The 26,420-nt window shown below is 35.9% G+C and overlaps 1 protein-coding gene across 2 annotated transcripts in view; it reads right to left on the bottom strand.

The window, feature by feature from the left end:
- Positions 1-26,420, bottom strand: part of LOC150108980 (uncharacterized) — a 180,162-nt gene that overhangs the window by 43,245 nt on the left and 110,497 nt on the right. For both annotated transcript variants that reach the window (XM_090404717.1, XM_090404710.1), the window contains exon 2: positions 23,589-23,638. The gene's annotated coding sequence lies outside the window, so the exon portion shown is untranslated. The remainder of the gene's footprint in view (positions 1-23,588; positions 23,639-26,420) is intronic.

The raw sequence follows: 26,420 nt of genomic DNA, 5'->3' as shown, positions 1-26,420 counted from the left end.
CATCGTAAAGTCAGGTTCACAGTAAATCGTCCCGATGACAATCCAAGCTCTATAATGCCTACCTTACTCAGCGAAATAATCGGCATCATCAACCATTTCAATATCGAAAAAGCCAAAGGTCTTAACGGCACCACTAACAAAATCATCAAGGCACTACCACGCAAAGCCATAGCACATCTGGCAAACATCATAAACTCCATCCTCAAATGGCAGCACTTCCCCCAGTCATGGAAAATAGCTGACATCATCCCAATTCACAAACCAGGCAAAGACCCACCCCTACCTGAAAATTACGGTCCCATCAGCCTGCTATCCAACTTAGGGAAAATAGCAGAGAAAATCATCCTCATCAGACTCCAAGATCATGTCAACCAACTAAATATCATTCCACAAGAACAATTTAGCTTCCGTCAAAATCACAGCACCACCCAATAGATCCATAGACTGGTAGAATACATCACCACAGGATTTAATTGGAATCAGCACACTGGAGCCGTCTTCCTAGACATCTCAAAGGCCTTCAATAAGATCTGGCACCAAGGCCTCCTCTACAAACTTATCATCGCTAACCTTCCACTGAACATGATACACCTGATCAAATCATACCTCTCCAACAGGAGGATGCAAGTCAAAATCAATGAAACCGTCTCAACTCAACGGAAAATCCTCGCTGGAGTTCCTCAAGGATCACTGCTAGTCCCGATCCTGTTCAGCATCTATATGGCAGACATCCCTCAAAATCCTCTCACATTCGCCATCGCACTTTATGCAGATGACACGGCTATACTAGCCAGATCCCGCCAACCACATCTCGTAACCAAAAAACTACAAGACACCATCCTGAATCTAGAAAAATGGTTTAGAGACTGGCGACTACAATTAAACCCCCAGAAAAGCAAAACGATACTCTTCACAAGAAGACGAGCATCCCCCAAGGAGACATCACCCTGTTCAACTCCAAAATACCCTGGAAAACTGATGCAAAATACCTCGGAATACTTCTCGATAAACGATTATGCTTCAACAGCCACATCAAGAGCACATGCACCAAAGCTTCAAAAGTTATCGCCCAGCTATACCCCTTGATCAACAGACACAGCAAACTAAGCTCAAGAAACAAAATTCTACTGTACAAGACAGTGATCCGTCCCACAACTTGGAGCCATACCTGCAAGACAAACATCCTCAAGCTACAAAGATTACAGAACAAGTGCCTGCGAATGATTCTGGACGCCCCGTGGTTTATTAGGAACGCACAGATCCACCAAGACATAAATATCCCCCACATCTCTCCACTACTACGCTCCCTAGCAGAAAAATTATTTACGAAGACATCTACGCATCCAAACCAACTAATACAAGAAGCCGGAAACTATGACGGTAATGACTGCTGGAAACATAAAAGACCGAAAACCATCCTAACACTCAACGACGAATAACCACTTCTGCCCGCTCAGGGCGAGCTAAACTAGCTGACAAATCTTTCCTATCACTGCTCCCGAAACAGACAACAGGGAATATGAAAAGCGTCAAGCTTCACCCTCTGCGCCATATATGTCCTGCGTCCTGCGTGTTTCTTGAGGGGTGGGATGCGGTGATTAATATCCTTGGAGGGTAATGGATGACAATGCTGTAGCCAATGAAGTTCTAACTGAGGCACGGCTATTGCTGTTACCATCCTGCCATGATCAGAGCTTTAATAGCTCAATAACATCTTATCCCAACACTGTCCTCTATAGATAACGGGGAATAAGATATGAAAAGCATTCTTGCTTCGCCCCTTTAAGCCAGTCCTTTTAAGGACTTTAAGCGTTTCTTGAACCAACCCTCCAACCACTAATCTTGAAATCACTGGCGTGGAGGTGTTCACCAGCTCGGGTGGCAGACTGAAAATCTACTCTGCTTACAACTCACCCTTAAAAACTCCATTACACTCTGACCTAAATGCCATCTTATGCGTCAGAGAACCCACCATTATAGCCGGGGATCTGAACTCCAAGCACCCTGCATGGAACTGCAGATCCACCAAAGAACGGTTGCATCCTTTCCAACTTCATAGGATCAGAGAATGCTGTTTTGGTAGGCCCCACCGAACCAACTCATCTTAGTACGTTTGGAACTGCGGACATCATGGATATAGCTATCCTGTGGGACATTAATCATCAATACAGCCTAAGATCATTAAATGAGTTGTCATCTGATCACAACCCAATACTACGTCAGATGGGAAGACAAGAATACCTGTCTCCTCACCCTCACTCCGATATATCGTGGGAAAGATTGTCGGAAGTGCTCAGGGATAGTATTGGCCCTGTTCCTCACATTAGTACAAAAGAAGACATAGAATCTGCAGTTACAAGCCTCTCCCAACTAATTAACTCCGAGTTAACGGTAGCCACATTCTACAAATCTGTCCACAAGCCTGGTCGTCTGCCTGAAGACATTATGAACTTGATCAGGGAGAAAAACAGAGCCCGGAAAAGATTTCGTAACACTCGTGCGCCACAAGATGAAACAAATTTAAATAGACTTACTGGGGCTGTGAGAGATGCACTCAAGGCACACAGAGACCATCTACGGGAAGAAAAAGTTAGCCTCTATCTCACCTACTGATCACTCTGTCTGGAAATTACTAAGAAATATCAAAAACAAAGGCAAATCTCTTCCCCCAGTACTCTCTGACCAGGGCCTTGTACACACTGATGCGGACCAGGCAGAGGCCATGGCAAGAAATTTGGAAGAGCTGTGCAAACCTGCATATGGAAATCTAGACTTCAATCACATATACAAAATTCACAGACAAGTCAGACACTCACTCAAGCTTCCTGATACCAGTACTGACCACATTGTACCCACATCACCTGGTGAAATATATAATATTATTAAAAACTTAAAGAACAAAAAAGCTCCTGGACCAGACGGCATCTCAAACAGGGTGATCAAGCTGTTGTCTCGAACAGCTGTAGTGCACCAGACATTATAATAAATGCAATCTTAAGATTTCACTATTTTCCTTCCACCTGGAAACTGGCTGATGTAATCCCTATACATAAGCCAGGCAAAGACCCACACCTACCGCAAAATTATCGTCCATTCAGTCTTATCTCCAACCTGGGTAAGGTTGCAGTGAAGGTCATCCTCTCACGACTCCAAACCTCAGTAAATGACCTAAACATCTTCCCTAAAGAACAGTTTGGTTTTCAGCAACACCATAGTACTACCCAGCAAATCCATAGAATTGTGGAATACATCACCACCAGCTATAACTGGCGCCAGTGCACAGGGGCTGTTTTCCTGGACCTATCCAAAGCATTTGACAAAATCTGGCATTTCGGACTCCTACAAAAACTTATCTCAGCCGGTATCTCACTAAAATGGTTCACTAATCCGTTCATATCTTCAGAATAGATCAATACAAGTCAAAGTCAACGGGTCTACCTCATTCCAGCGCCATATCTTTGCTGGAGTGCCGCAGGGATCCCTACTAGCTCCATTGCTGTTTTCTATATGCATGTCGGACATCCCGCACAATCCGATGTCTTCCATCTTGGCCCTGTATGCGGACGATACGGCAATACTAACCAAATCTCTCGAACCCCACTTCATTACCAGAAAGCTTCAAGAAAACCTTCTAAAGCTGGAGGGTTGGTTTTCCAAATGGAGATTGGAAGTCAATTCCCCAAACAGTTCAGCCATTCTTTTCTCGAAAAGGCCAATATCTCCGGCAGGAGATGTATTACTATTCAAAACTAAAATTCCCTGACAGATAGAAACAAAATACCTGGGTGTAATTCTCGACAAAAAGCTAACTTTCAACCAATACATCAAGTCTGCGTGCGCAACGGCATCTAAAGCCATCGCTCAGATCTCTCCGCTAATTAATAGAAATAGCAAGCTAAGTAACAGAATCAAATTGCAGCTATACCAGATGACAATTCATCCTATCATCACCTACGCCTCTCCAGCCTGGAGCCACACCTCTAATACTAACATTATCAAAATACGAGTACAGAACAAGTGCTTGAGAATGATTTTGAACGCCCCATGGTATGTTAGAAACAATCAACTTCATAGAGATACAAATATTCCTTATATTTTCTCCTTCCTACAATCTTTAGCAACTAAGTTCTTCCTAAAGACGTCCATACACCCCAATGATCTAGTGCAGCAAGCTGTAGCATACGAAGCTACGGATATGTTCAAATATAAAAGACCAAAATCATTCTAACTTCCTGCAGCGACGCATGATCTCCATGCCCATCCAGGGCGAGCAAACTGCTCATAAATTCTACCCTCATTGTATCCGCAACAGATAGGTAGGAATATGAAAAGCATCTTGTTTCACCCCTTAAGACATAAATGTCAATTGTCAATTGTGTTTCTTGAAAAAGATCCGTCGTTGATTGACACATAAATGATAATATTTATATTTATAAAATATAAATATTGTAACTAATATTGGTTAAAGGAGAAAGTAGAAAGATGCAAATAAGACTTAAAAAGCAAGGCGAAATCATTAAACTTAACACCTTTCGATTTATCTCAAAAGCCGTCAGTAAAGTGAGGCAATACCATTCACTTCACTGTATGGAACAAAAACAAACATCTGGAAAGTGACAGTATAAACATGCACAATACCTTTCTTTTGAGAGGAGACAGAGCCAGAGGAGTTAAAAGAAGCAAGAGACAAAGTGGGGTGGGAAGGGAATAAAATGAAAGATCGACATTATGAAAAATATAACGAAAAAGAAATCTACTTCTGACGCTATGCTATCAAGTAAAATCTGAGGACACGTGCAATCATCCGTAATCATGTTTCGCATCTTGCATGACGTCCGTACGCCGTCAGCGTTGCGGAGTGGATTGAATTTCGCATTCTCAGCTGACGTTTCTGCCCTGGCAACTACGAAATGTGATTTAGGCCGTTGGAGTTTGTCGACGCATGTGAAAAAAAGGGTTGGGTGGGGTTAGAAAGGTGTATGCGTGTGAAATGGGGGGGAAAAGGAAAAAAAAAAGACGAAAAACATCGAAGGTAGAATATTGAATTCCTCATCTTACGAGCAATTTATGTGTGACCTTTGAACTATAACAATCGTATGAATCGTAATAAAGAACGATACTGTCAGAAGCGAGAGTGCGTTTTCTTGAATCAGACCGTACTGGCATTGGTTATGTTAATTGTATTTGTCGTTAATATGAAGAGGCTAGGAGTAGGAAGAACTCTACGCTTTTGAATACAAATAAGGAGAAGACAGAATTACTGTATATTTTCTCTTCTTTGCTTGCTGAGAAAATTTTCGACAACTATGACCCTAATAACGCCGATTCTATAAATTTATGAAATTACTTAAGAATATTTATTTCTACATATTTATTTTTTTCATTTGAAAATCGATGCATATACATAATTGAAACATAGCACACCTATATTCATAATTTATTCCAATACTCTGAACTTTTCATTTCGTATGTTATTATGAGAAGGATGGTCGTACAGCACAAATTTCCCTTGTCTGCAAAATTAATTTTAATATTACACGAAAATTCAAATATTAACATTCTCAAGTGAGATATTTATTCAAGAAACATTCTTATTTAGATCACTGTGGGACTTGTTTCTCATTAAGTGCTTCGAAACTATGTCTTAATTTTTGTTTAAATTTTGCATTTACATGTGTTTCAAACTAAGGAACGCAGGATGCTCTAAAACAACTAACGTTATTATGAAACCATCATAATTTTAATCTTGGCAAAGAGGACGTTAAATGAACTAGAGCTCAGCTTAATTAAACCGGGATAAATTGTAACGTTCAACCTGATATGTAATTTTCTTCACTAGTCAGCATAAAGAAGAAAAAAAAAAGACAATTATGTTGTAAATTGGATATGTAGTCACATGCGTAAGACAGTTTGGTGAAATTTGCCAAATCGTAGCTGATTACGAAAAGGGGAAAACTTTCTCTCCTGTAGATGGCGCTCTTTATATACAATATATTATTATTATTGTTGTTGGAATTATCTTGAAACATACTTTATTTCATGGGGAATGCGATGCAGCATTTCACAGTCGCTATATAATATTTACTATTATATTTGACAGGAAAAGTAATATATAAATATATATAAAAGTTTGTAAAATAAATTTATCCAAGTTTTATTTAAATAATGCTGTATATAATTATTTAATGCGTCTTTTTATATTAATTATTTTAAGGTTTAATATAATTCAAATATTAACATTTCTTTTTTTAATGAAATTTTAATGAAAATAAACTAATTATAAATAAAAATGTAATATCGTATTGTTTTACTTGTGTGGAGAAAGTATTAAACCGATTAAAGGCTGTTTAACGTCTGGTGCAAAATGTCGAAAATGGTTAGTTACCAACGGAACTATAGGAATTTGCAAAGATAAACATATTTGGATAACATGCGAACTTCTACGGTGCAGCAAATTGTAGGATTGTTCAGCATATCACCTTTAGATTCAAATGGAGGCAGACAAGCCTACTGGATTTGGCGTTAGTACATCCGCTCTTCATCCACCAGGCTGCGGGTTTGAATTCAAGTGAATGCATGTGGTATGAATGTATGTGACTGTGCTTAGTTGATAGATAGATTTCTTCATTTTCATGGATTTCTCCGCTTATTTGTAGCATGAAGTGGCTTGAAAGAGTTCCAATATAATAATAATAATAATAATAATAAGTAAAACAGGAAAAAATTTCTTACGCCACCCAGTCTCCACCACGAAAGCTAATTCGTTATGAATCAACACTAGCTCATTAGATAAGATCTAAGCGACTATAAACTTCAAATAAAATTACACGAAATTAGATCATCGTAGCATAGCATTGAAGCAAGCACACTGAACTTCAGATTCTTAGGCATGCGCCATGGCTCTTAAGAAATGCACTTCACCAACAGGTAGAGATTATTACAGACATAAAAAAAAAATTTTTTTTTTTTTCTGTTTTGTTAAGTTTTATTTTTTTTTTTCATATCTCGTTATTTATTTCTTTGCAAATTTGTCGAACACCGAGAAACAGTAAACTATAACAGACATTATGATTCAAGATACAAAAACCTAAAAGCAGCATTCCTCATGTAATTGACGCGTGCATTAAATCCTGCCCAAAGTGATCTGGTCAGGCAGTCACTAATCAAATCTATCTTACATGAGTCCACTTCGTCTCTAGTGAAGAGATGAAAATCCCTGACATCAGGCTGCTATAGTTAACATTCAGCAACTATTTTATACAACTTAATATAACGTCTTATTTATAACTAGCAATTATTTTATACAACTGACAACAATATTTACATTTATTTAATGTAACGTAGCCTCTCCACAGCTCAGTGGGTATAGACGAAGCCCTTTGGGCGGAAAGATCAGGGTTCCATTCCCGTCCAAGACGTGAGGAACCTTTATCTGGTCTCTTTCGACTAAAGGTGAGATAGCCGGTCTCATACGGAGGTGGAGGGATTTTTCTCCCGGAAACTCGGGTGTTTCGTCCCTCAGAACAGGCAAGCCGGCCCCGTGAACACACTCACACTTCTACAGGCAAATAATGCCTTTCCCCCAAACGTCAGGTTCCACGATAAGTCGGTTGGGATCGCGCGCGTAAGGTCGCTTCATGTAAGACGGCCGATCCCAAATAGATAGAATAAGACACAAAAAAAAGAAGATATCTATTTAATGTAGGTAAGTTTAATTGCTTAATTATAAATAATTCATATAATTTATGTAAAGATTATACGGCGCGTTTGTTCCCGAATAATAAGAAAGATGTAGCACTAAAAGAAATGTTTATTTACTTAAATCTGTTTTGCAATTTATCCACATTTAAATTTTTTGATATTTATGAGAAATAAATTGATGTCAAGACAATAATTTATTTCGTACTTAAGTACTCCTGGAGATTTGAAACGTATTCTTCTATGTCAGTATTCAGTTTTTTAACGAACATTTTTAATTCACAAAGAAACTTTCTTCTGCCATACAAAAATAAACAAAATTTCAATACGACGGTTACGTAATTAACACACTGAATTTTTTGCTTCTAATGGACAGCTTTCAACTCTAAAAGAACTTAACAAAAAAAAAAAAAAGTTAATACTCGACCAGAAGAAGACGTCTCGGAAAAAAATAAATTCCAGCATTCCTTTTTTTTTTTTTGGACAAACACAATAACGGCGGCGTCAGATTTAGAAGCAAAATAAAAGAAACTGGGAAAGTCTAAGACGAACAAATCTCCCTTAATAAAATGATAGCCTTTTTCTGGTGTTGAATAATTGTTCTACGCCAGAGAATTTCTCTTTTTTAATGACAGATGGCCTCACCGGTCCTAAATATTTGTTTTATTTTACAGGAAAACTATATAAAAATACTTTCTTCGAACTTCATTCTTGCTTGCCGAATCTGGAGATTACTGTGACGTATACAATCACAACGATCTTGTCTGTTAGAAGCATTTCTTCCTTGTCTCGTAAGTGTTTGGAAACAATGGAAAACATTCGTTCAATCAGGAGAAAATAGTACTGTCATGGGACAGTATAAAATTCCAAGATAAATTGTTAGAATTGTGAAAACGATTCGTGGAAGCTTTAGACTCTTGATCGACGCAGTTGGTAGAAGACAGTAGAAAGAATGTCAGTCTTATAGGAACGAAGAAAGTGAAGAAGAATGATCTAAAGATGATGTTTCTGAAGACTCCAGATAACGAAGAATTTCTGTATTACTTCCGTAACTCCACCCTATCATTAGATGAAAGGATGCGATAAGCACTATTTTTTTTTCATTCTTTCTTAAAAGTCATCGTTTCTGTTTCAATATCTTCTCTTCTTTCCCTAAATCAAATTACACTTGATTCTTAATACCAATCCTACTCATAGGAACACTTAATTAGTCAATAAGTTACATGACGTTTTTATATTAATCTATAACCATTGTATCGGTAAATTGGCATTTCCAGGTTGAGCTTTTTAAATCTTTGGAATGTTTGGAATTTAAATAGTTTCAGTGGCTAATGTAAATTTTATCCTACTTCTCATCAATTAAGACAAATGTATTTATCTGTAGACAATTGATCCATATTTCAAAATCCATGACGTCATCTCTAAATCAAGTTGATCATACATTAAATCTGTGAATATTCAAATACTTAAATTTTTAGATTTTTGTCTTGTAATTTCCTGTTGGAGAATGGGATCAGGATACAAAAACAATTCCTAAAAACTAAAAGGTCTCCAAGACAGATTCTTTCATCAATTATAGCTAATTTTCTTTCTTTCTTTTCTTTTTTTTTTTAAGAGTACATTCCTTCCTCTGTTTGGCTTTTGTGGAGAAGCTATTCGATGAAATAATAACGATGTATTGTGTGTTCCCATGAAGGATATACCGTAAGGAAATAAGGTTGTTAATAAAGAGGAGAAGTTATTGACAATGACTGACGGCCATATATTGGAAATAAAAAGCTTTATGTGACCTTTTGGCTTTTATTTTTAAATCTTAATAATTTTTATCATATGAAATGTTGTACTCAGTTACTTAGGAGTCATCTAGTTTAACTCCGAATTAAAATGACAATAAATCTTATTAAATATTCCCAAATAGCAATCTTACCGACATCTGTGTAGTGAAAAGATAACTGGTTCAGGACTGCTAACATGCTGTTATGCACTAAGTGCATCTTATGAGACTTACGGTGTATTTTATGAAGATACATCTGCGCATATGAACAATTGGATATCTTATTATAAGATAGTAGAAAATAAATAAAACTTGAGTATTTTACTTTAGACTAGAAATCGTCCAGTCCTCTATCAAGACTGGAGACGATTTGAATTTGAAGTATATTTGAATTTAAACAAAAAATTAGTGGTTATTATTGTTTCGTGATAAACATCCTCGAGTCTCGTGTTAAGACAGAAGATAATACTACTACATTTTACTTTTCCTGTTGTGTGAACTTATTATTTAGATCCATTGAAACGGATCCCTAGTTAGAAATTTATAATTTATAGAAATTTATAAGAAAGAAATAGAACATTCTTGTAAGAAATTTTATGGATTTGGAATCATGTACAAACACTCCGCAATTGCCTTTATTTATTGAATTATAAGAACATCGTTATCTCAAGAAAAGTTGAGCCGTTGTCATCTAAGGCAGAGATGTGGCATTTTAATGATATTAAGGAATTGTCTCATTAATTATTTCGATATTAGTCACGTGCTGCGAGCGTCTTGAGAGATTAAATGTTTCTCGTTGACATTTTCTTTTGTCTTTCTCTTCCTGTTAATTACACAGCGGAATTTGAAGACTTCCAGAGGCGAAATAAAAGAAATACTTAACCGCAGACAGAAAACTTATGAAGAATAAAGAAACGAAGCATGTCAACTGTGGTAAGCAGATTTTTTTTTCCTTCTTCGTCTGTTATTAAATTAGAAGAATTGAGGTAAAAATCTCATTTTTATAAAAGATGGAGTTAAACACTTTTGAATATATATTTAAGTAATTTATTAGAAAACGTAGTTTGAGGAATGCGTAAAGTAACACCTGGGAAAACGCTGAAATTAGATATCGGGTCTTCAGGGATTCCATTATTTGGACTACGGAAAAAGTCTCAAGGATAATGTAAATAGCCCGAATGGAAAGAAGGGGGGGAAAAAGAGACTGAATTATTTCTGAGCAAATATTAGGAGAACCAAAAATGATATCGTGGCAATCTCAGTAATGATATTGAAATTTCTTGCTGCATACAAATTATCAATTTAGAAGAATAATTTTGGGACATATTCGTTTTAGGATCTCAAGATCATGCTTCTCTAATGTACGTACTTAAACACATTTTGAATTTATTTTTTCTTATATTATACACTGCTTGGGAAGAAGTTAACGGACCCCGATGGGCAAGGGGCATCGAGCTACGTCACGAGTGACACGATTTTAGCCGGCATAAATTGGAGGAATAGGATGCGCCCAAGTCAGTGTAACTGTGTCCTGGTGAAACAGCTGCGAGAAGGGAACTGGCAGAGTTTGGAAGAGGCATGCTTCAGGCCTCTCTGTTCGGCACATTATTGAAAAATAAGTCATTCCAGGTCAGCAATCAGTGATACCATACTGAGATTGAAGTGCAAAGATCAACATCAAGTTCCAACTGTCGTGGACGACTCACCAGAATCACTGACTGTACCGTGCTACGAAGGACAATATGGAAACAGATGAGATGAGCAGTGACAACTAATTGCATGGAATGTGTAAATAGTAAGCGCGGAAGGTGATTCGCTTGGTGAGGATGACAAAATGGCAGTACGAGCAACGATAAGCTCACGAGGCTAAGAAGAAGAATCCGAAGGAGTTTTTTCGATATGTAGCCAGTAGAAGAAAGAATGGTTATGGAAAGATGATGTTAGAGTGAAAATGGTAGAATGATGATAACTGCGGAAGATATTGTAGAGATATTTAATGAGCATTTCATAAAGGTATTTCATTCTTGCGAATGTGGCATCATGCAGATGAATAGAGTGGAAGGAAGGAAGGAGGAGGAGGAACTCATGGTGAGTGAAAAGGAAGGAGGTATATGAGGGATTAAGTAAACTTGAGGTTAATAAGGCATTTGAGCTTGACAGTATATTACCACGTGTTTTGAAGGAATGTTCCAGAGAGTTAACAACTATGATATGGTCTTATTTACCGTTGACATAGTTTTTAACACGAGTCTTGCAGGCCGAGTACCTGGGTTGATAACAGCAGCATTCTCTTTGATCATCAGCATAGGTTTACTAAAAGAAGATGGTGTTTTAGTAATCTGCTTTCTTATTATAACAAGGCGACCAATGAATTGGATAAAGGTGATGCATACACAGCGTTATCTTTAGATTTTGCAAAGGCCGTTAATAGATTGGCAGATGATAAGTTGGTGATTAAACTGGAAAGCATGGGGTTGGAGAGTAGATTAATACATTGGATAATGTTCACACACAACTTGCTGATAACTATCAGCAAGTTGTGTATGGAGGAGCGATATCTCGGAAGAGGAAGGTTATTAGTAGTGTATCCCAAGGGTATGTTTTGGAACCGTTGCTGTTTTAACTTGTATGATAATGTTATTGGAAGGGGTCTAAATAGTGACATTCAGTTGTTTGCAGATATTATGAAATATTGGGGAGAACAATGAGGAATGAAGCTGATGGAGTGGCTTCGGAAGAACACTTGAATGCGCTGGTTAAACGGGAAAGTAATTGAGTTAACCAGTTCAGTTTGTTGCATAGTGTAAAGTTTTAAAATTGGGGAAGCAAAGATGGTATGTAGAGTATATAATTGGTGGTGGCAATGATGCGGAGGACACCGACGTGCAGAAATAAGGATATTATGTTTCAATGCTTAAGGCTCTGATTAGGCCACAAATAGATTGTTATTATGCACGGATGTGGTCACCTGGTTTTCAGAAGGATGTGGAGATATTGGAAAAGGTCTAGAGACGATTGACTAAGGTGGTGTCTGATCTATGGAATATTGAGTATGAAGACAGATTGAGGAAGTGCAAATCGCAGAGACTTATGGATATGAGGAGGAGAGGGATGATTGAGACATATAAGTTATTAAGGGATTATTATCATATTAATGTCGATAATGTTTTACATAGAATGTCGAAAAACAAAGGGAAAACAAGAGGTTATTCGCGGAAGCTTTAGAAGGAGAATTGAGCAAAGGAATGGTGAGCAACTTTTCTGCATGAAGAGTGGTGGGTGATTGGAATGCATTACCTGAGAGTGTTTTGAATGCGGAGAGGGACAATATATTACGGCATGGCATGATGAACTTTATGGTGACTCCCTGGAAGTCTGATAATAATAATAATAATTTTATTTTATTTTATTTTTTATTTTAACATTTTTATTATTTCTTAGATAAATTACATACATTATAGAAACACAATTATGAATAACAAATACTTTCTTGTACATAAAGTTTTCTTAAATAATAATAATAACAATAACTGTTTACAACGTATAATATTATAATATTCATAATGATGATTATGCACTCTATATATACAATATCCCTTGAAATGTATATATAGAGTGCAATTTTACACTTTATATATAAAATATCAAGGGATATAATCACTCTATATTGCATACTTTTGTTACAGTTATTACATACATTACATACATTTGATTACATATGATGCATTACTTACATTTGTTTACACATACCACTTACATTACATACATTGGTTTTCATGTGATACGTACATTACATGCATTTGGTTACATATGATACATCTTGGATGAGAACTAATTTCTCTGCTTTCATCCTCGAAGCTTATCTGAGGATGACACCAGTCGGTTATTATTTATTGTTTTTTTTTTTTGCTGTGTTGGGAAGCTACGAAATCTATGATTGAGAAATTTTGCGCGCACGCACGCACGCGCACACGCACGCACGCACGCACGCACACACGCGCACACGCGCACACACACACACACACACACACACACACACACACACACACACACACACACACACACACACACACACACACACACACACACACACACACACACAAACTTGGGATGTATTGATGCGTCGCTGAACTGGAAGACTGAACGAATACAGGATGTTCGGGATAAATTTGACATATTTATAATTAATTATATTTTTCCGTAAGTTACATGTATTAACATACACTTCTCTTCATTTAAAAGTTTGGACCCTTCTTCATTCATATACAAGATGTCAGAAAGGATGGATAGCTGGAACCCACCTGAATCATGGAAGAGAATAACTTGTATCATGATGATTCGTGCCCGCCATCAAAATAAGGATATTACGACTGCTGCCCAATGCTCCCTGAATACAGTAAAAACAATCAGGCATGAACTAGAGACTTGCAATGGTGACTACGAGGATGTAGCAAGAAGAAAGATCCCTAGCAGACGATCTGATTGCGTTCGTACAGCAGAATTCCTCGCAAATCTGCAGGAACAGGTGTTGAAGAACCCTGGCATTGGAATTCGGGCTTTGTTCGTGGAGTTGCTAACTGTAGTCAAGCCCTGGATAACAAGGGTAGCCAATGGTAGGCCGTATGTATGGCAGCAGGATTCGGCCCCTTGCCACACCTCTGGGAAAAGTCAAAAATGGTTGTCTGAAAATGTCTACGACTTCACCAGTCCAAATGTTTGGCCTCCAAACTCCCCAGACCTTAACCCCATGGATTATTTTGTATGGGGCGCAGTTGAAAAAGACACCAATCGCACTTCCAGTAATACAAAAGCCCAGTTAATGGATAAAATTAAAACAGTTTTTGCGGCCCTTCCCAGGGAGACTGTAGCATCAGCTTGTTCGAGGTTCCGAAGCAGAATTGAAGCTGTGATCGATGCTAATGGTGGTTATTTTGAGTAAATCTTGTTGATAGTATTGTAATTAACTCTGCCTGTAATGTTTTTTTGTCAATTCATTAAATTTAATAGATACAAAGAAGATTTTCTTTTTCCTTACGAAACTGTCAAATTTATCCCGAACACCCTGTATATTGTGTTTCATTAAATTTGAATGGTATTTTGGGTGCGTGTTGCTTGTTCATAGTATGTCCTTAAAGCTCTTTTCAGGCTATTGTAGTTAGTATGGTTTCTGTATTCAAAAGCTAATTTGTTTATCATGTCTGGGATGTAGAAGTTTCGCGTGGCCTTTCCGTAGTGATTATTGTATTTATATGTGATATAATTAGTTGTCTGAGGTCTTGTTATACGGTATGTATTTCTGACTGTCCTGTAGTTGGCATCGAAACAATATTTTAGCAAAGCTGCATAGTGACATAAATGTTTTGCTGTCAGTATTTTGTGTTCTGACATTGCAGTATATATAAAGTCGTTATTTTTTCTTTGTTCCCAAAAGATCAGTTTTATCATTTTATACTGTAGAGAACATTAATCTATTTAATTTGTAGGGTGCACAGAAAGCAAGCATACGTTGTTATAGCGTATCTTAGTATATTTTGGCATAGTGCTTTGTATATTAGTGTTTTTAGGCGTATGGGAACTATGTTTTTTAACCTGTAGAGTTTGCCACTTATTGTTCGTAGTTTGTTGTGTAGATGGTTTATGTGGCTATTCCAGTTCATATCTGCATCGAGGTAAATTCCAAGGTATCGTATTGTTTCAACCTGAGTGATTGTAGTGGTTTTGCTGTTCTGTGTGTTTTTTATGTTGGAAAGTGGATGTTGGATGGTTATATATTTGTTATCAACTGGTCGCGTCAGTGGATTTCTGGATATAATCAATTTTGTCTTTTCTGAATTTAGGTGTATGGAGTTTTTCGTGAGCCAGTCTATGATCAGATTTATGTCATGTTTCATATTTGTTTGAGCTATGCTTGCGTTCTTATGGATGGATATTATTGCTGTATCGTCTGCGTATTGGAATATCTTACCTTTGAGTGGTAGCTGATTAATATCGTGCGTGTAAATGTTGAATAGAGTTGGGGAGAGTACAGCTCCCTGTGGTACTCCACAGGTTACTGTCGCTCTCTGCTTCGGTTTGATCCGATACGTGTGATATGCTTTCTAATTTGAAGGTAGTTTTTAAACCATCTGGGAAGAGGCCCGTCTATTCCAACATGCCTCAGCTTTTCTAACAAGGTTTGATGTATGAGTGTATCGAATGCTTTAGTTAGATCAATAAAGACTACCATGGGAATTTTGTTTATGTCTAAGGCGGTATTAATTACTTCTGCGAAGTCTTCCAAGAGAGATTTTGTTCCCTTATTTTTCTGAAAACCATATTGTGTTTTGGGGATAATATGAAAGGTCTCTGTGTATGCTGTGAGTTTTTTCAGTATGATCCGCTCCATAATTTGATTGATAATTGGTAATATTGCTATGGGTCTGTAATTGCTAATTAAATTTCTTTTTCCTTCTTTGTATATGGGTGTGATTATGGCGGTCTTTAGCATACTTGGTATCTGTCCTGTTTTAAATATTTTATTTATTAATTTTAGTAGGATAGGATATAAACTAGTTGCATGTTGCTTTATATCTTTAGGTCTTATACCATCAATTCCTTGGCCTTTGTTTGGTTTGATTTGATCTATTGCAGAGAGGAGTTCTGCTTCTTTTATGGTTGGGAACCATAATGTCTGTTTTGATTGTGGTCCAAGTGGAGGGTCACGTTTTGTGATTGGGTGAATATTTCTGTGCATTCTTGGATGGAGTCTGCAAAGTATTGGTTAAAGTCATTTGCTAGTTGGATAGGTTTGGCGTCTTTCATGAAGCTGTGTTTTATGGTTTTGGAGGCGGTGGTGTTAGGAACACAATCTAGTATCTCATTGATCAGATGCCAAGTTTGTTACATGTTATTTTGTGCAGAGGTTATTTTGCCTCTGTATAGCTTCTTTTTGCATGTTGTAATTTGTGTTGTAAGACGATTCCTTGTTATCTTATATTCAGTTTTTAAAGCTGTGTTATTTGGATATCGCTTTAATTCTTTCCATAAAGCGTCCTTTATGTGTATTTCTATGATTAAGTTTTGTGTTATCGAAGGATTTTGTGTTGTTTTTGAACGAATTCTGACTTTCTTTGTAGCTTTGTTATATGTTTCCTCCAGTGTGAGTTTAATGTTGTTGTATACGATATCTGCTGAATCTGATGCCAGGTGTTCCCAGTCTGTTTTTCTTATTTTGTGGTTGACTATTTCTTCGTCTATTATTGTTTTTTGTCGCTTTTCTTCTGTGAGACATTGCATTGATATTGTCTTGGTGTGCAGGTTTAGAGCGGTGAAGTAATGGTTTGCTACTTTGCACTTTATGACTGATGCAGAGTAACAGTTTGGTGGTGCCCGGACGTTTATATGATCTAGACAGGAGGCAGTGATAGTATTTCCGAATATTTCTTCTCTAGTACATGATGTTATTGTTGGTATTAGATTATACATGGATAGCGTGTCTAGGTATTGTACAGTGTTGTTCTGGTTTTCGTTTGCAATATTTATGTTTATATCGCCAATTATCATTAGGTGTTCGGTTGTGCATATTTCTTGGCGTCAAAGCCAGCAATTGAGTTCATGCAAGAATTTTATCATGTTAAGGTTTGCTGGCCTGTAAATACCATTTAGTATTATGGGATGCTGTCTATTGGTGGTATTAGTGATTTCGAGGCAAAGGGTTTCAGCATGCTCAAACTGATAGGCCGTTTCTTTTGCTATTAATTTTTGTTTGATAAATATTAATATTCCACCCCTCTTTTTGTTTGGCGGCATGATCTATGTTGTTGGAAGCCTGGAATTTGGAAAGAAGTCACTTCGTCATTAGTTATGGATACTTCTGTTAGTATCAATATATCAATAATATCAGTGTAATTCCTCAGATAAGCCTGTAACAATAACCAATGTTTTCGGATGCTTCTGATGTTAATATTCAAGATTGAGAGACGTCTCGCTTGTACTGTGTGTTGTTTCCATGCATCAAGCGATTCGAAAGTACAATTACTGATGTATTCTAGTGTAATTACATCTATCTGATGGTTCACATTCATTTTTGTTGTGTTGAGATCTTCTTATTGAACTAAGTTAGAGTCTTTTGTTTCACTCTGGCAACCTGTCTACATCTTCCGAGCTTTTTATTTGTATAGACTTTGAAGTCTGTGAATTTCTCAAGAATATTTTGCCGTCTTTGATCCATAAAAAGTGATACTTTTTTTCTGTTTTTTTTTCTTGCTTGGTTCAAAAGATTCTGATTGAAAGGTGTTAAATACTCAGAGAGAAAGATTGACGTATTGGCTTGCGATGCATTTAAATCCTTGACAACTGGTTTTTTCAGTCTGCTGGCTTTTATGAGATTGTCTCTTGTAGCCTTGCTTCTCAGACGGATTATTACCGGTGCGGGTCGTACTACTACTACTACTACTACTACTACTACTACTACTACTACTAATAATAATAATAATAATAATAATAATATTTACAAGTCTGTATGGAGAATCACAAGGAAATGGAACACTATTTGGGAATTCTACTTTTATAAAGAGCTTCTAGTTATATCACTTTTATTCAAAACTATTTGGAAAATTTTGTCATTAAAAGATCATAACTGAAATGAAATTCAAGGGAAAATCAGCAACACATTATAGCAAATCCGATCCAGTAAGAGATAAAATTACACAGTTGATCTTTCTAAAATATTTCAAGTGCAGAATCATTTCACTGCTCCTAACAACACGGTTCTTATATTTTCCTCTATTTGGTAATTTCAATGAACATACAAGATATCATTCAAATGATTTCTTATTAGGTAACTGAGAAACATTTTGAGACAGAATCATGAAATTTGTGTTGTAATATATATGAGTCATCCTTATGTTGTTCACTTCTTATTAGCTATCTACCAATAGTGGATCACTGATGTTTTTCCAATGATTTTGTATAACTGCGTTTATCTCATTTCAATTTGTAGGCTTACAGGCAACATTTGGTCACTAAATATTATCGGAAACTTAGCAAAGCAGGCATGCAGACTAATGAAATGTTTAAAACAGCAATACATCTCAGCTTTGCTTTAAAATAAGATTCTCCTAATCATAATTTATGCTCACGCGTAGACTTACACTTTTACCGTGTAGGCCCGAGTTTCCGGATGAAAAAAAAACCCCACCTCCGTATTAAACCGGCTAATTCGCATTTAATCGAAAGAGACTAGATAAAGGTTCCTCACGTCACTGACGGGAATCGAACCCAGGTCTTTCCGACCAAAGGCTTAATGTATACTGACTGAGCTACGGAGGCTCAAAGTTAAGATAAAGTGATTTTTTAATCTGTTGAAGAATGGATTGTGTGCCAAGTTAACACATTTTTATCCGCAATATTACATCGCTATTTTGCAAAAGCTAAGAGAGAGAGAGAGAGAGAGATTATTAAGTGATAACCAATTTTATGCATGAAATACATTGTTCAAGACAACGAACAAAAAGTCTGCTTTCATGAATTTAATCGAAACAAGTGAAAATAGAAAATATAAAATCACGAACAGAAGTTATAGCGATTATCTGCTGTTAACGAACATTGAGAAATACGAGATGATCTTTAGCAAGCCTTTTATAATAACGTAACTTTGCCTTTCATATTCAATAGCAAGCCTACTGAATATAAAATGAATATTTTACGTAGTCACACATGCGATGTGTATGGAATAAATATATTCTCATTTGTATTCAGTTCTCTGACAAATTTACTTTATAAAGCAGCAGAAAACAGAAGTTCTTTGAAGTGTAGGTAAAAAAAAGAGAGAAGAGTTAAGTTTTCGCAATATAAACACAGCCTTCTATACTAGTATGCAAATCGCTGAAAACAGAACATCATACACAAACAAACAAATTTATTCGCCTGCGTTGTGGAAGGAATATTTATGTACTGTCTTTTCTGAAAATGTAAAAATATTTATTTCTATCCATTTTCTACAACTACATGTCGTTTAGACCTCAACTATTAATCGTTGAGGTCTTTTTCTACGTAAATATTGCTTATTTACGTAGAAAAAAATTAGTATACTCTTTTAGAAAATTTTTTACTTTTAATATATGTTAAAGATTCCAAGCTTGGTATCTTTAACATATATTATACCCAAGGTAAAAAACTTTCTACATCTATCTCTCATCCTGAGATTTTTATTTAATAAGGTCAAAGCACTTTATGGTAACTTGTTTTGGTAAAATATTTATAAGCTCTGTATTATTTAAAACTTAGTATTTCTTAGTCTGGCTCCCAATGACAAGACCTCAATAAAGATTGAAACCGGTCTGGGTAGTGGCCCTTGCCTTTAATACATAGCATCATACATCTCCTCCAGGAGCTGTGCTTTGCATTAAGGGTAAATATTAAGAATAGTGATCAGAGCTTATACTACTCCCTTTACCACGAGTTGCCCTGACTTGCACTACGTGCAGGGTCAGCTAAACTTGCAGGCACAAACTTGACTGACTTGTTTGCTTACTTGGGAAATGGAGTAAAACAAAACCAGGTTTATATTTAAAATAGCTTGGTATCTTTCGTATACTCTTGTCATCAATTGCTATAAATTTTTAATAATTAGATTATTATTCTGAATCTTTTTTAATAGAATGAGATAGCAATAACAGGAAGAGTGCAGTAGCAAATGTTTGTTTACAGTTTTGTATTAGCATTTCAGTTAAATGAGTTCAGTATATCCTTGTTTTAGTGAGTCAATCGTCATAGAGGAAGTACTAAAGCCACAGCTTTGAAAGATACATTCTGCCTTAGTAGGTCAAATTAATAATTCTTCAAAACTATTCAATATATTATGAAGTATAAGCATAGATGCATAAATAGAACCACTCAACCCACCGTTACTCAGCACTCTAAGTATTGCCACCAACGCAAACTTATCTCATTGAAGTATCACGTTTATGCAGTTATACAAGTCGCATCAATTAACGAGTCGTTATTTATGGCCACTAAACTCAAAGGCCTAACAGGTATGATCGGTTACTAATTTAAGACCAGTAGAAGTCAACAGAGACTCGAGTAAAACGAAAGAGATTGCATCTCGGCTCATTGATGTATGATGAGGAGCTGAAGTCAAATGTAACTGATCTGGTTGATGCCTGCTAGAGATTACAATAACCTAAAGAAAACAGATGCGTTGTGCCGCACAGCTGAGCCTATTAATCAAAATGCTATTGCTGTACCTTATCACTCCTTTCGGCCTTCGTTGACTCCCTCGAGCTACTTAAACTCCTTAACTCCAAAGAGTCCTAAGCAAACATCGAGTCTTTCCCTCTCTACAAGACTTGCTACTTTACAGCGATCGCCATTGACGGACGATTAGCTCCATACATCCGAATCGTAATCTTCCATGATTGGCATAATGGTATTTTTCCTTGTTCTTCCCTTCCGGAGGATATCGGGTGTGCTCTGTCCGCATCTCGCGCGCGCGCGCGCCCTTAGGATAAACAGAGACGTCGCTAATCGAGGGGGACAGATAGCGGATTATGTGCAGCATAAGGGACGGATAACATTTCTGCTCCGATGATCGGCGGTTTACAGAAATTGTTTGGGCGAATATATGCAGCGAGGGAACAAAGTGCACACGGGAACGGTCGAAGATGGGTTGTTTCTTTAAAGATTATATTCTCCTGAGACTGCATGTGGCTGTGGAACACGGGAAGTAGATGAGGGATAAGAAAGAGAGAGAGAGAGAGAGAGAGGTACACCTAATCAAAACAATTCAATTTTCTTAAGTCGGTCATTCCATAAGTGCATGGATCGATGAGCTGGGAATGAAAGAGTCTCAGTTATAAAGAGCTTCTGATGAAATTATAACAAAAAAAAAGAAAGTTTGGATAAAGAAGATGATTGGTATTAAGGTGGAAACAAGAGAAGATAAATCAACGATACTGAATTTGTCCCCGTCTTCTTCTTTCCTTGAAAGAAACTGAGTTTTTAATTAAGAAGGATTAAAGATTCCATTGAAATTCCGATCAAAGAAGATGAGATAGAAATCTTATTTTACAGAGATTGTGTTTAGTCTTATATAGTGATTGTGTGTGTGGAAAATAAACGAGATTTTGTCTTTCGCCAAGTGATTTTCATTCAAATTTATATTCATATATTCGGTATTTCCATACAACAATATATAAATAAATAGTGTTCACTTTATTTTTAGATGCAATTTCGATTTAAGTGAAATGATTTATCATAGAGGGCGTACGAAGCAAAGTTGAACTTTAGAAGGAACATCACGATTGTTAGTTATATGCAGAGTTTTGTATGGTGTTGAATGCATTATTCGACTCCTGCCAGATACATAAAATAAAATATATAAAATAAGAATGCGATCTCAGCCTTGCTACAATGTAAAACTACTTTTAAGGAGATTGAACAAGAAAACTGTGTACACTATATTTTCCTTCACTAGTTTATAGGCGTAATTTATCTGAACACTTTATAATTCGTAATAAACAGAACGTCTAGAAGGTGAAGGTAAGGTTAAGTATAACAGAAGACATCTGTGATTAAGTATTATATTAAAAATCGAACATATTTTTAAGTAGTGAAGATTTCTTCTAATTGTGAGAGATTCAGATGTTGACGTCTTCTAGTATCGAGAAAACTTTCGCGAGAGTGTAAGTTAAAGCCTAAGAAGTTATTTCCAAATAAAAACTTGCTTCTTTAAGACGATATTTGTATTCGTAATAAAAAAAATTATTTTTACTGTCTAGAAACATCCTTAAATCATAAATGGACATAATTGTGAAGAATCTAGGTCTTTTCTTGGAAAGACCTAGGCTCGAGTCTCGTCTAAGACGCAACGAACGGGGCTACCACGGATTCTTATTAATGATAGAGCGAAGTTTCCTACATCAATATTACTACACTGTTTCATTTTACATTCTTCACAATACTGTTTGTTATATTTCGCTCTGCAGTCAGCTGAATGCAGAGTCTTAGATATTTTGCACTACACAATGAAACATTCATGACGTCTGTTACGTAGCTCAGATTTCTCGATTGTTATTTCCATAAGTTTAATTCTTGCAAGCGCAATAATATGGATAATTCGAATAAAGGAAATCATCTACATTTCAAACAGAATTCTTGTATGTTCATATATATTTTCTTTAAGCGAATCGTATTAAATTACTACAGTAATGCAGATTCATTCGCTACCAAAAACGACATTAAGGTTACACAAGTTGCACATTCATGCATTATATCTTCAAATATAAGACTCGATAATCGAACCTCCTTCCACAGAATAAGAACAAGCTATTTTAGTTCAATATACACAATCGCCTCCTACCGGCAAACATCCGTACTGCTATAGAATATCATTGATCCGAGACATGGTTTATTACGAAACCTTCGTTGCCGGGTTTAACAATGCTCGACTACTACAAGGTATGTGATGGATGATCAAAGTGGTTCTGATATGTTCAGAAAAGATGAAATTGGTAAACATATGAAAGGAATGAGAGAAAAAGAGAGAGAGGTACGTTTGCGTTTTTCTCGTTCCGTGTGCGTGTTCATCGAACAGCAATACTCTCGGTGAAGATCACTATGCATTTGATCGCTGTGAAAAGGTAATGGGAACCCTTTGGAATGATGCGAAGTGGAACAAAGGCTAGTCGATGATAGAAAGTTCTAAACGGAAATACTGTAACCTTTATAAGTACAATGGAAATAGAGCAAAGAAAATGCAGTTCTTGACCAAATAGAAGTTGTTTTCATTTCTAGTAGCTGCTGTTCTCTACTTACTGATATCTGAAATGCTTTGCAACGAGTGCATCTTATATAATCTTAAAGCAGAGCCATATATCATGGAAACCGGAGTGAAGAAGGTGTAGAAGACGATTGACGTTTTGATTGTGGTTGTAATACTGCTATCACTACTTCTATTTGAGTTAAGTTTGTTTGATTTAAATAAATATGATCACGAGTAACATTTATAAGGAAGTATGCAATACACATCTATCGGTAAAGAATTAGAAAAAGATAAAATCTCTTTATATATGTGCAAACTGCATGCTAGTAATAAAAGTTCAGATAAGTTTGAACACACTTATACTGTACATACCTGACGTATGGCCAATATTGGATCATATAGTGCAATCGGGGAACACTCACCTAAAATAAATAAATATATTGATATGATTATATACAAAGCAATACAATAGTAAACTTAATGTCATGATAATTTATCCTCAAACCAAAAAGCTACAATTTAAAAGAATAAAGTTGAATCAGATGAAGTAATGTAGCTAAGTCTCTGTTTTTAAATTCTTTTAAACATTTTTTCTACAGATAATATTAATTTGGTCTAAATATTTCGCTCTTACGTTTACCATCTAAAGACAAGTGTTCGACATAAAAACACTTCTTTTAGTTTTCTGACTTTTCAAATTTTTTTTCGGTTTAAAGAGTTGATCTTTGCGATGTCTGAATTGGTCATTTGTGGCAGTTGGTTTCTGCTGAAGTTTATAGTGATTGTTAGCGGCAATAAGAAATATATCCGATTTCTTCGTGTCACCTAATGACACTAATAATGTTTCTGCTGATGCTAGGAAAGAATCCACAGACAAAGAGAACCGTATTTCTTACCATTAAGAAGAAAGTAGGTTATTAGATAAAAAGCAACACTTGAAAAACAGACTGACTTTTTCTAATATCTGAATTATTGAGGCATTGTTCGATTCGACTTATTCATATCGTTGATAGTAAGATAGTGATAATACTGTACTGAAGACTGCATGAAATGCAAATTTGTCAAGATTTTCAAATAATTCAGCCTTTTCTTTTATTTTTATTATTTGAAAGTTTATCAGAAAACGCAGTTAAAAAGACTTTGGTCGCACATTTTCTACATGATCATTGATTTCAACTCCTTTACGCAAAATATCATCAAAACGAATATTGTCGTAACTCGGCGAAGCGTTTATTACACGTTGTTGGACGTCGTAACGAGGAACAGTCAACACTTGCTAAAAAGCACTGACGGCTGTCACGATTAACAAACTTACGTGTTTTTTTTTTTTTCTGTTATAACTTGACGTTGAGATGGCTGACATTAGTTGTCAACATTTTATTTATTTTTTTATTTTCTCCATCAAAAAAGATCTTTGTTTATTGAAATAAAGAAACCTATTTTTGGAAAGATCGTACTCAAACTTAATTATCGAACTGAATTATTATAAGAGAAGGTCCCTGACAGTTTTTGTATTTTTACTTTTACATCACTCACACACCTGCAAAGCCAATGGCAAATAATAATAGCGCTCCGATTTTGTGAAAAAAAAAAAACTTTTAATCACAAAAACATTAAAAAAAATAACAGAAAAGTATTTATGAATAGAAACATACGAGTTAATATTTAACAAACGCCAAAATATATTTCTTTTCCATTAGTGAGAAGAATGTGTCGGATATGCACTACTAAAGTATCCCCATTTAATATTTTGGGTTATTGTCAGAGAGTTTCTATTCTTAAATACTTTTGTTGAATATTAAAATATAATACTGGGAACTAAAGATTGTCTGTGAAAATAATAGTGGTGATGATGGTCGGTAGATGGCGTTGGTGTAGATGATGATGATAGTTGCAGTTCGTTGTAGTTGGTGGATTGAGTGTGGAGACAGAGAGTTGTAGAGTAGGTGCCCTCCCTCGATGAGTCGTTGGACTCCCTGGAGATGTTACGTAATAGTAATAATAGTAATAAAGATGTTGTTAAAGATATTGGCACAAGAATGCTGAAATACTTTGAACACATTGAATACATGGAAGGAAGACCACTCGAAACAGTAATACAGTAGAAAGTTAAGTTCCTGAAAATGAGGAAGGAGTAGATCCTCAATTAGATGGATGGATGGTGGATCTCGAGTGACTGATCTTCAGAGAGTGAAGCCTCCACGAAAAATCGTACAACAGGATCACTTATCGAGGGTTGGTGTGGCACATCACCGAGGAACGGAGTGACTGTACGGCATCTGATGGGCGGATTTCATTTATTAATATCAGTGTTTATATAATTAACAACATACATACAGTGTATGTTATGGAGTTACTTGATGAACAGAATAACATTAAATGATTCATTTACAGTTAAAATAAATTCTGTTAAAATTATATCTCTATATGAATAACTGCAATTAATATTTCTAGACAGCTTTTGGAACTATTTGATATCGTTTATCTTACCGTAAGATTACTGTTACATTTCTAAAAATACATCAGTGTAATTTTACGACAATTGAATTTGTATGAATTCAGAAGCAATAATAATGTGTAAGCTCTTTGTAAGTTCACACCTGCAGATCTGCAAAGAGCTAAACAGGTTCGTTACAGATTTCCTTACTTTTTAGCCATTTATATTCAACACTGAAGATGAACTTATTTCTTGGTTTTCAGGAAGGACGAAAATTCAAATAGTTCAAAGGTACTTAAATTTTTCAAACTATTATTTATTTAATTACTCTAATATTTTAAGGTTGACAAGCATATAATTCAAATAGTGATATGATAGTTCTAGAGTTCTAATAATTGTAGTTCTGATCTTCTTAAATAACATATTTTTTTTTAAATTCCATATTTGAATTTAATCCGTTCTTTCCAAAAGAAATTCTGAAACGTATTTTAGAATGGACACTGCTTCTGACTCACAAGCGAATGCAAGATTTTTGGATTAATTTTTATATTAAAACTACAGAAAATTTTTGAATTCAACACTAGCCATTTACTTGTTTAACTTCAAGGTGTTACGGGCAGGTCAAGGTAAAATTTGGTTGCACTACAGGAAGCAACTCACTAGAACCAAAGTTACTGAATTATTTTATGGTATGAGCATCTTCATAAATCATCTGTTTGTGGACTAATATGTCTAAAGTAATGAGTGTCTTCGTGTATGATGAAACT

This window comes from Typopeltis vanoorti, chromosome 2 (genome assembly GCF_054136105.1).
Source record: "Typopeltis vanoorti isolate ZY-2024b chromosome 2, IOZ_Tvanoo_1.0, whole genome shotgun sequence".
In the NCBI taxonomy this organism is placed as follows: Eukaryota; Metazoa; Arthropoda; class Arachnida; order Uropygi; family Thelyphonidae; genus Typopeltis; species Typopeltis vanoorti.
Note: the sequence above shows the minus strand (reverse complement) of the source record. Positions and strands in the feature narration are given on the sequence as shown.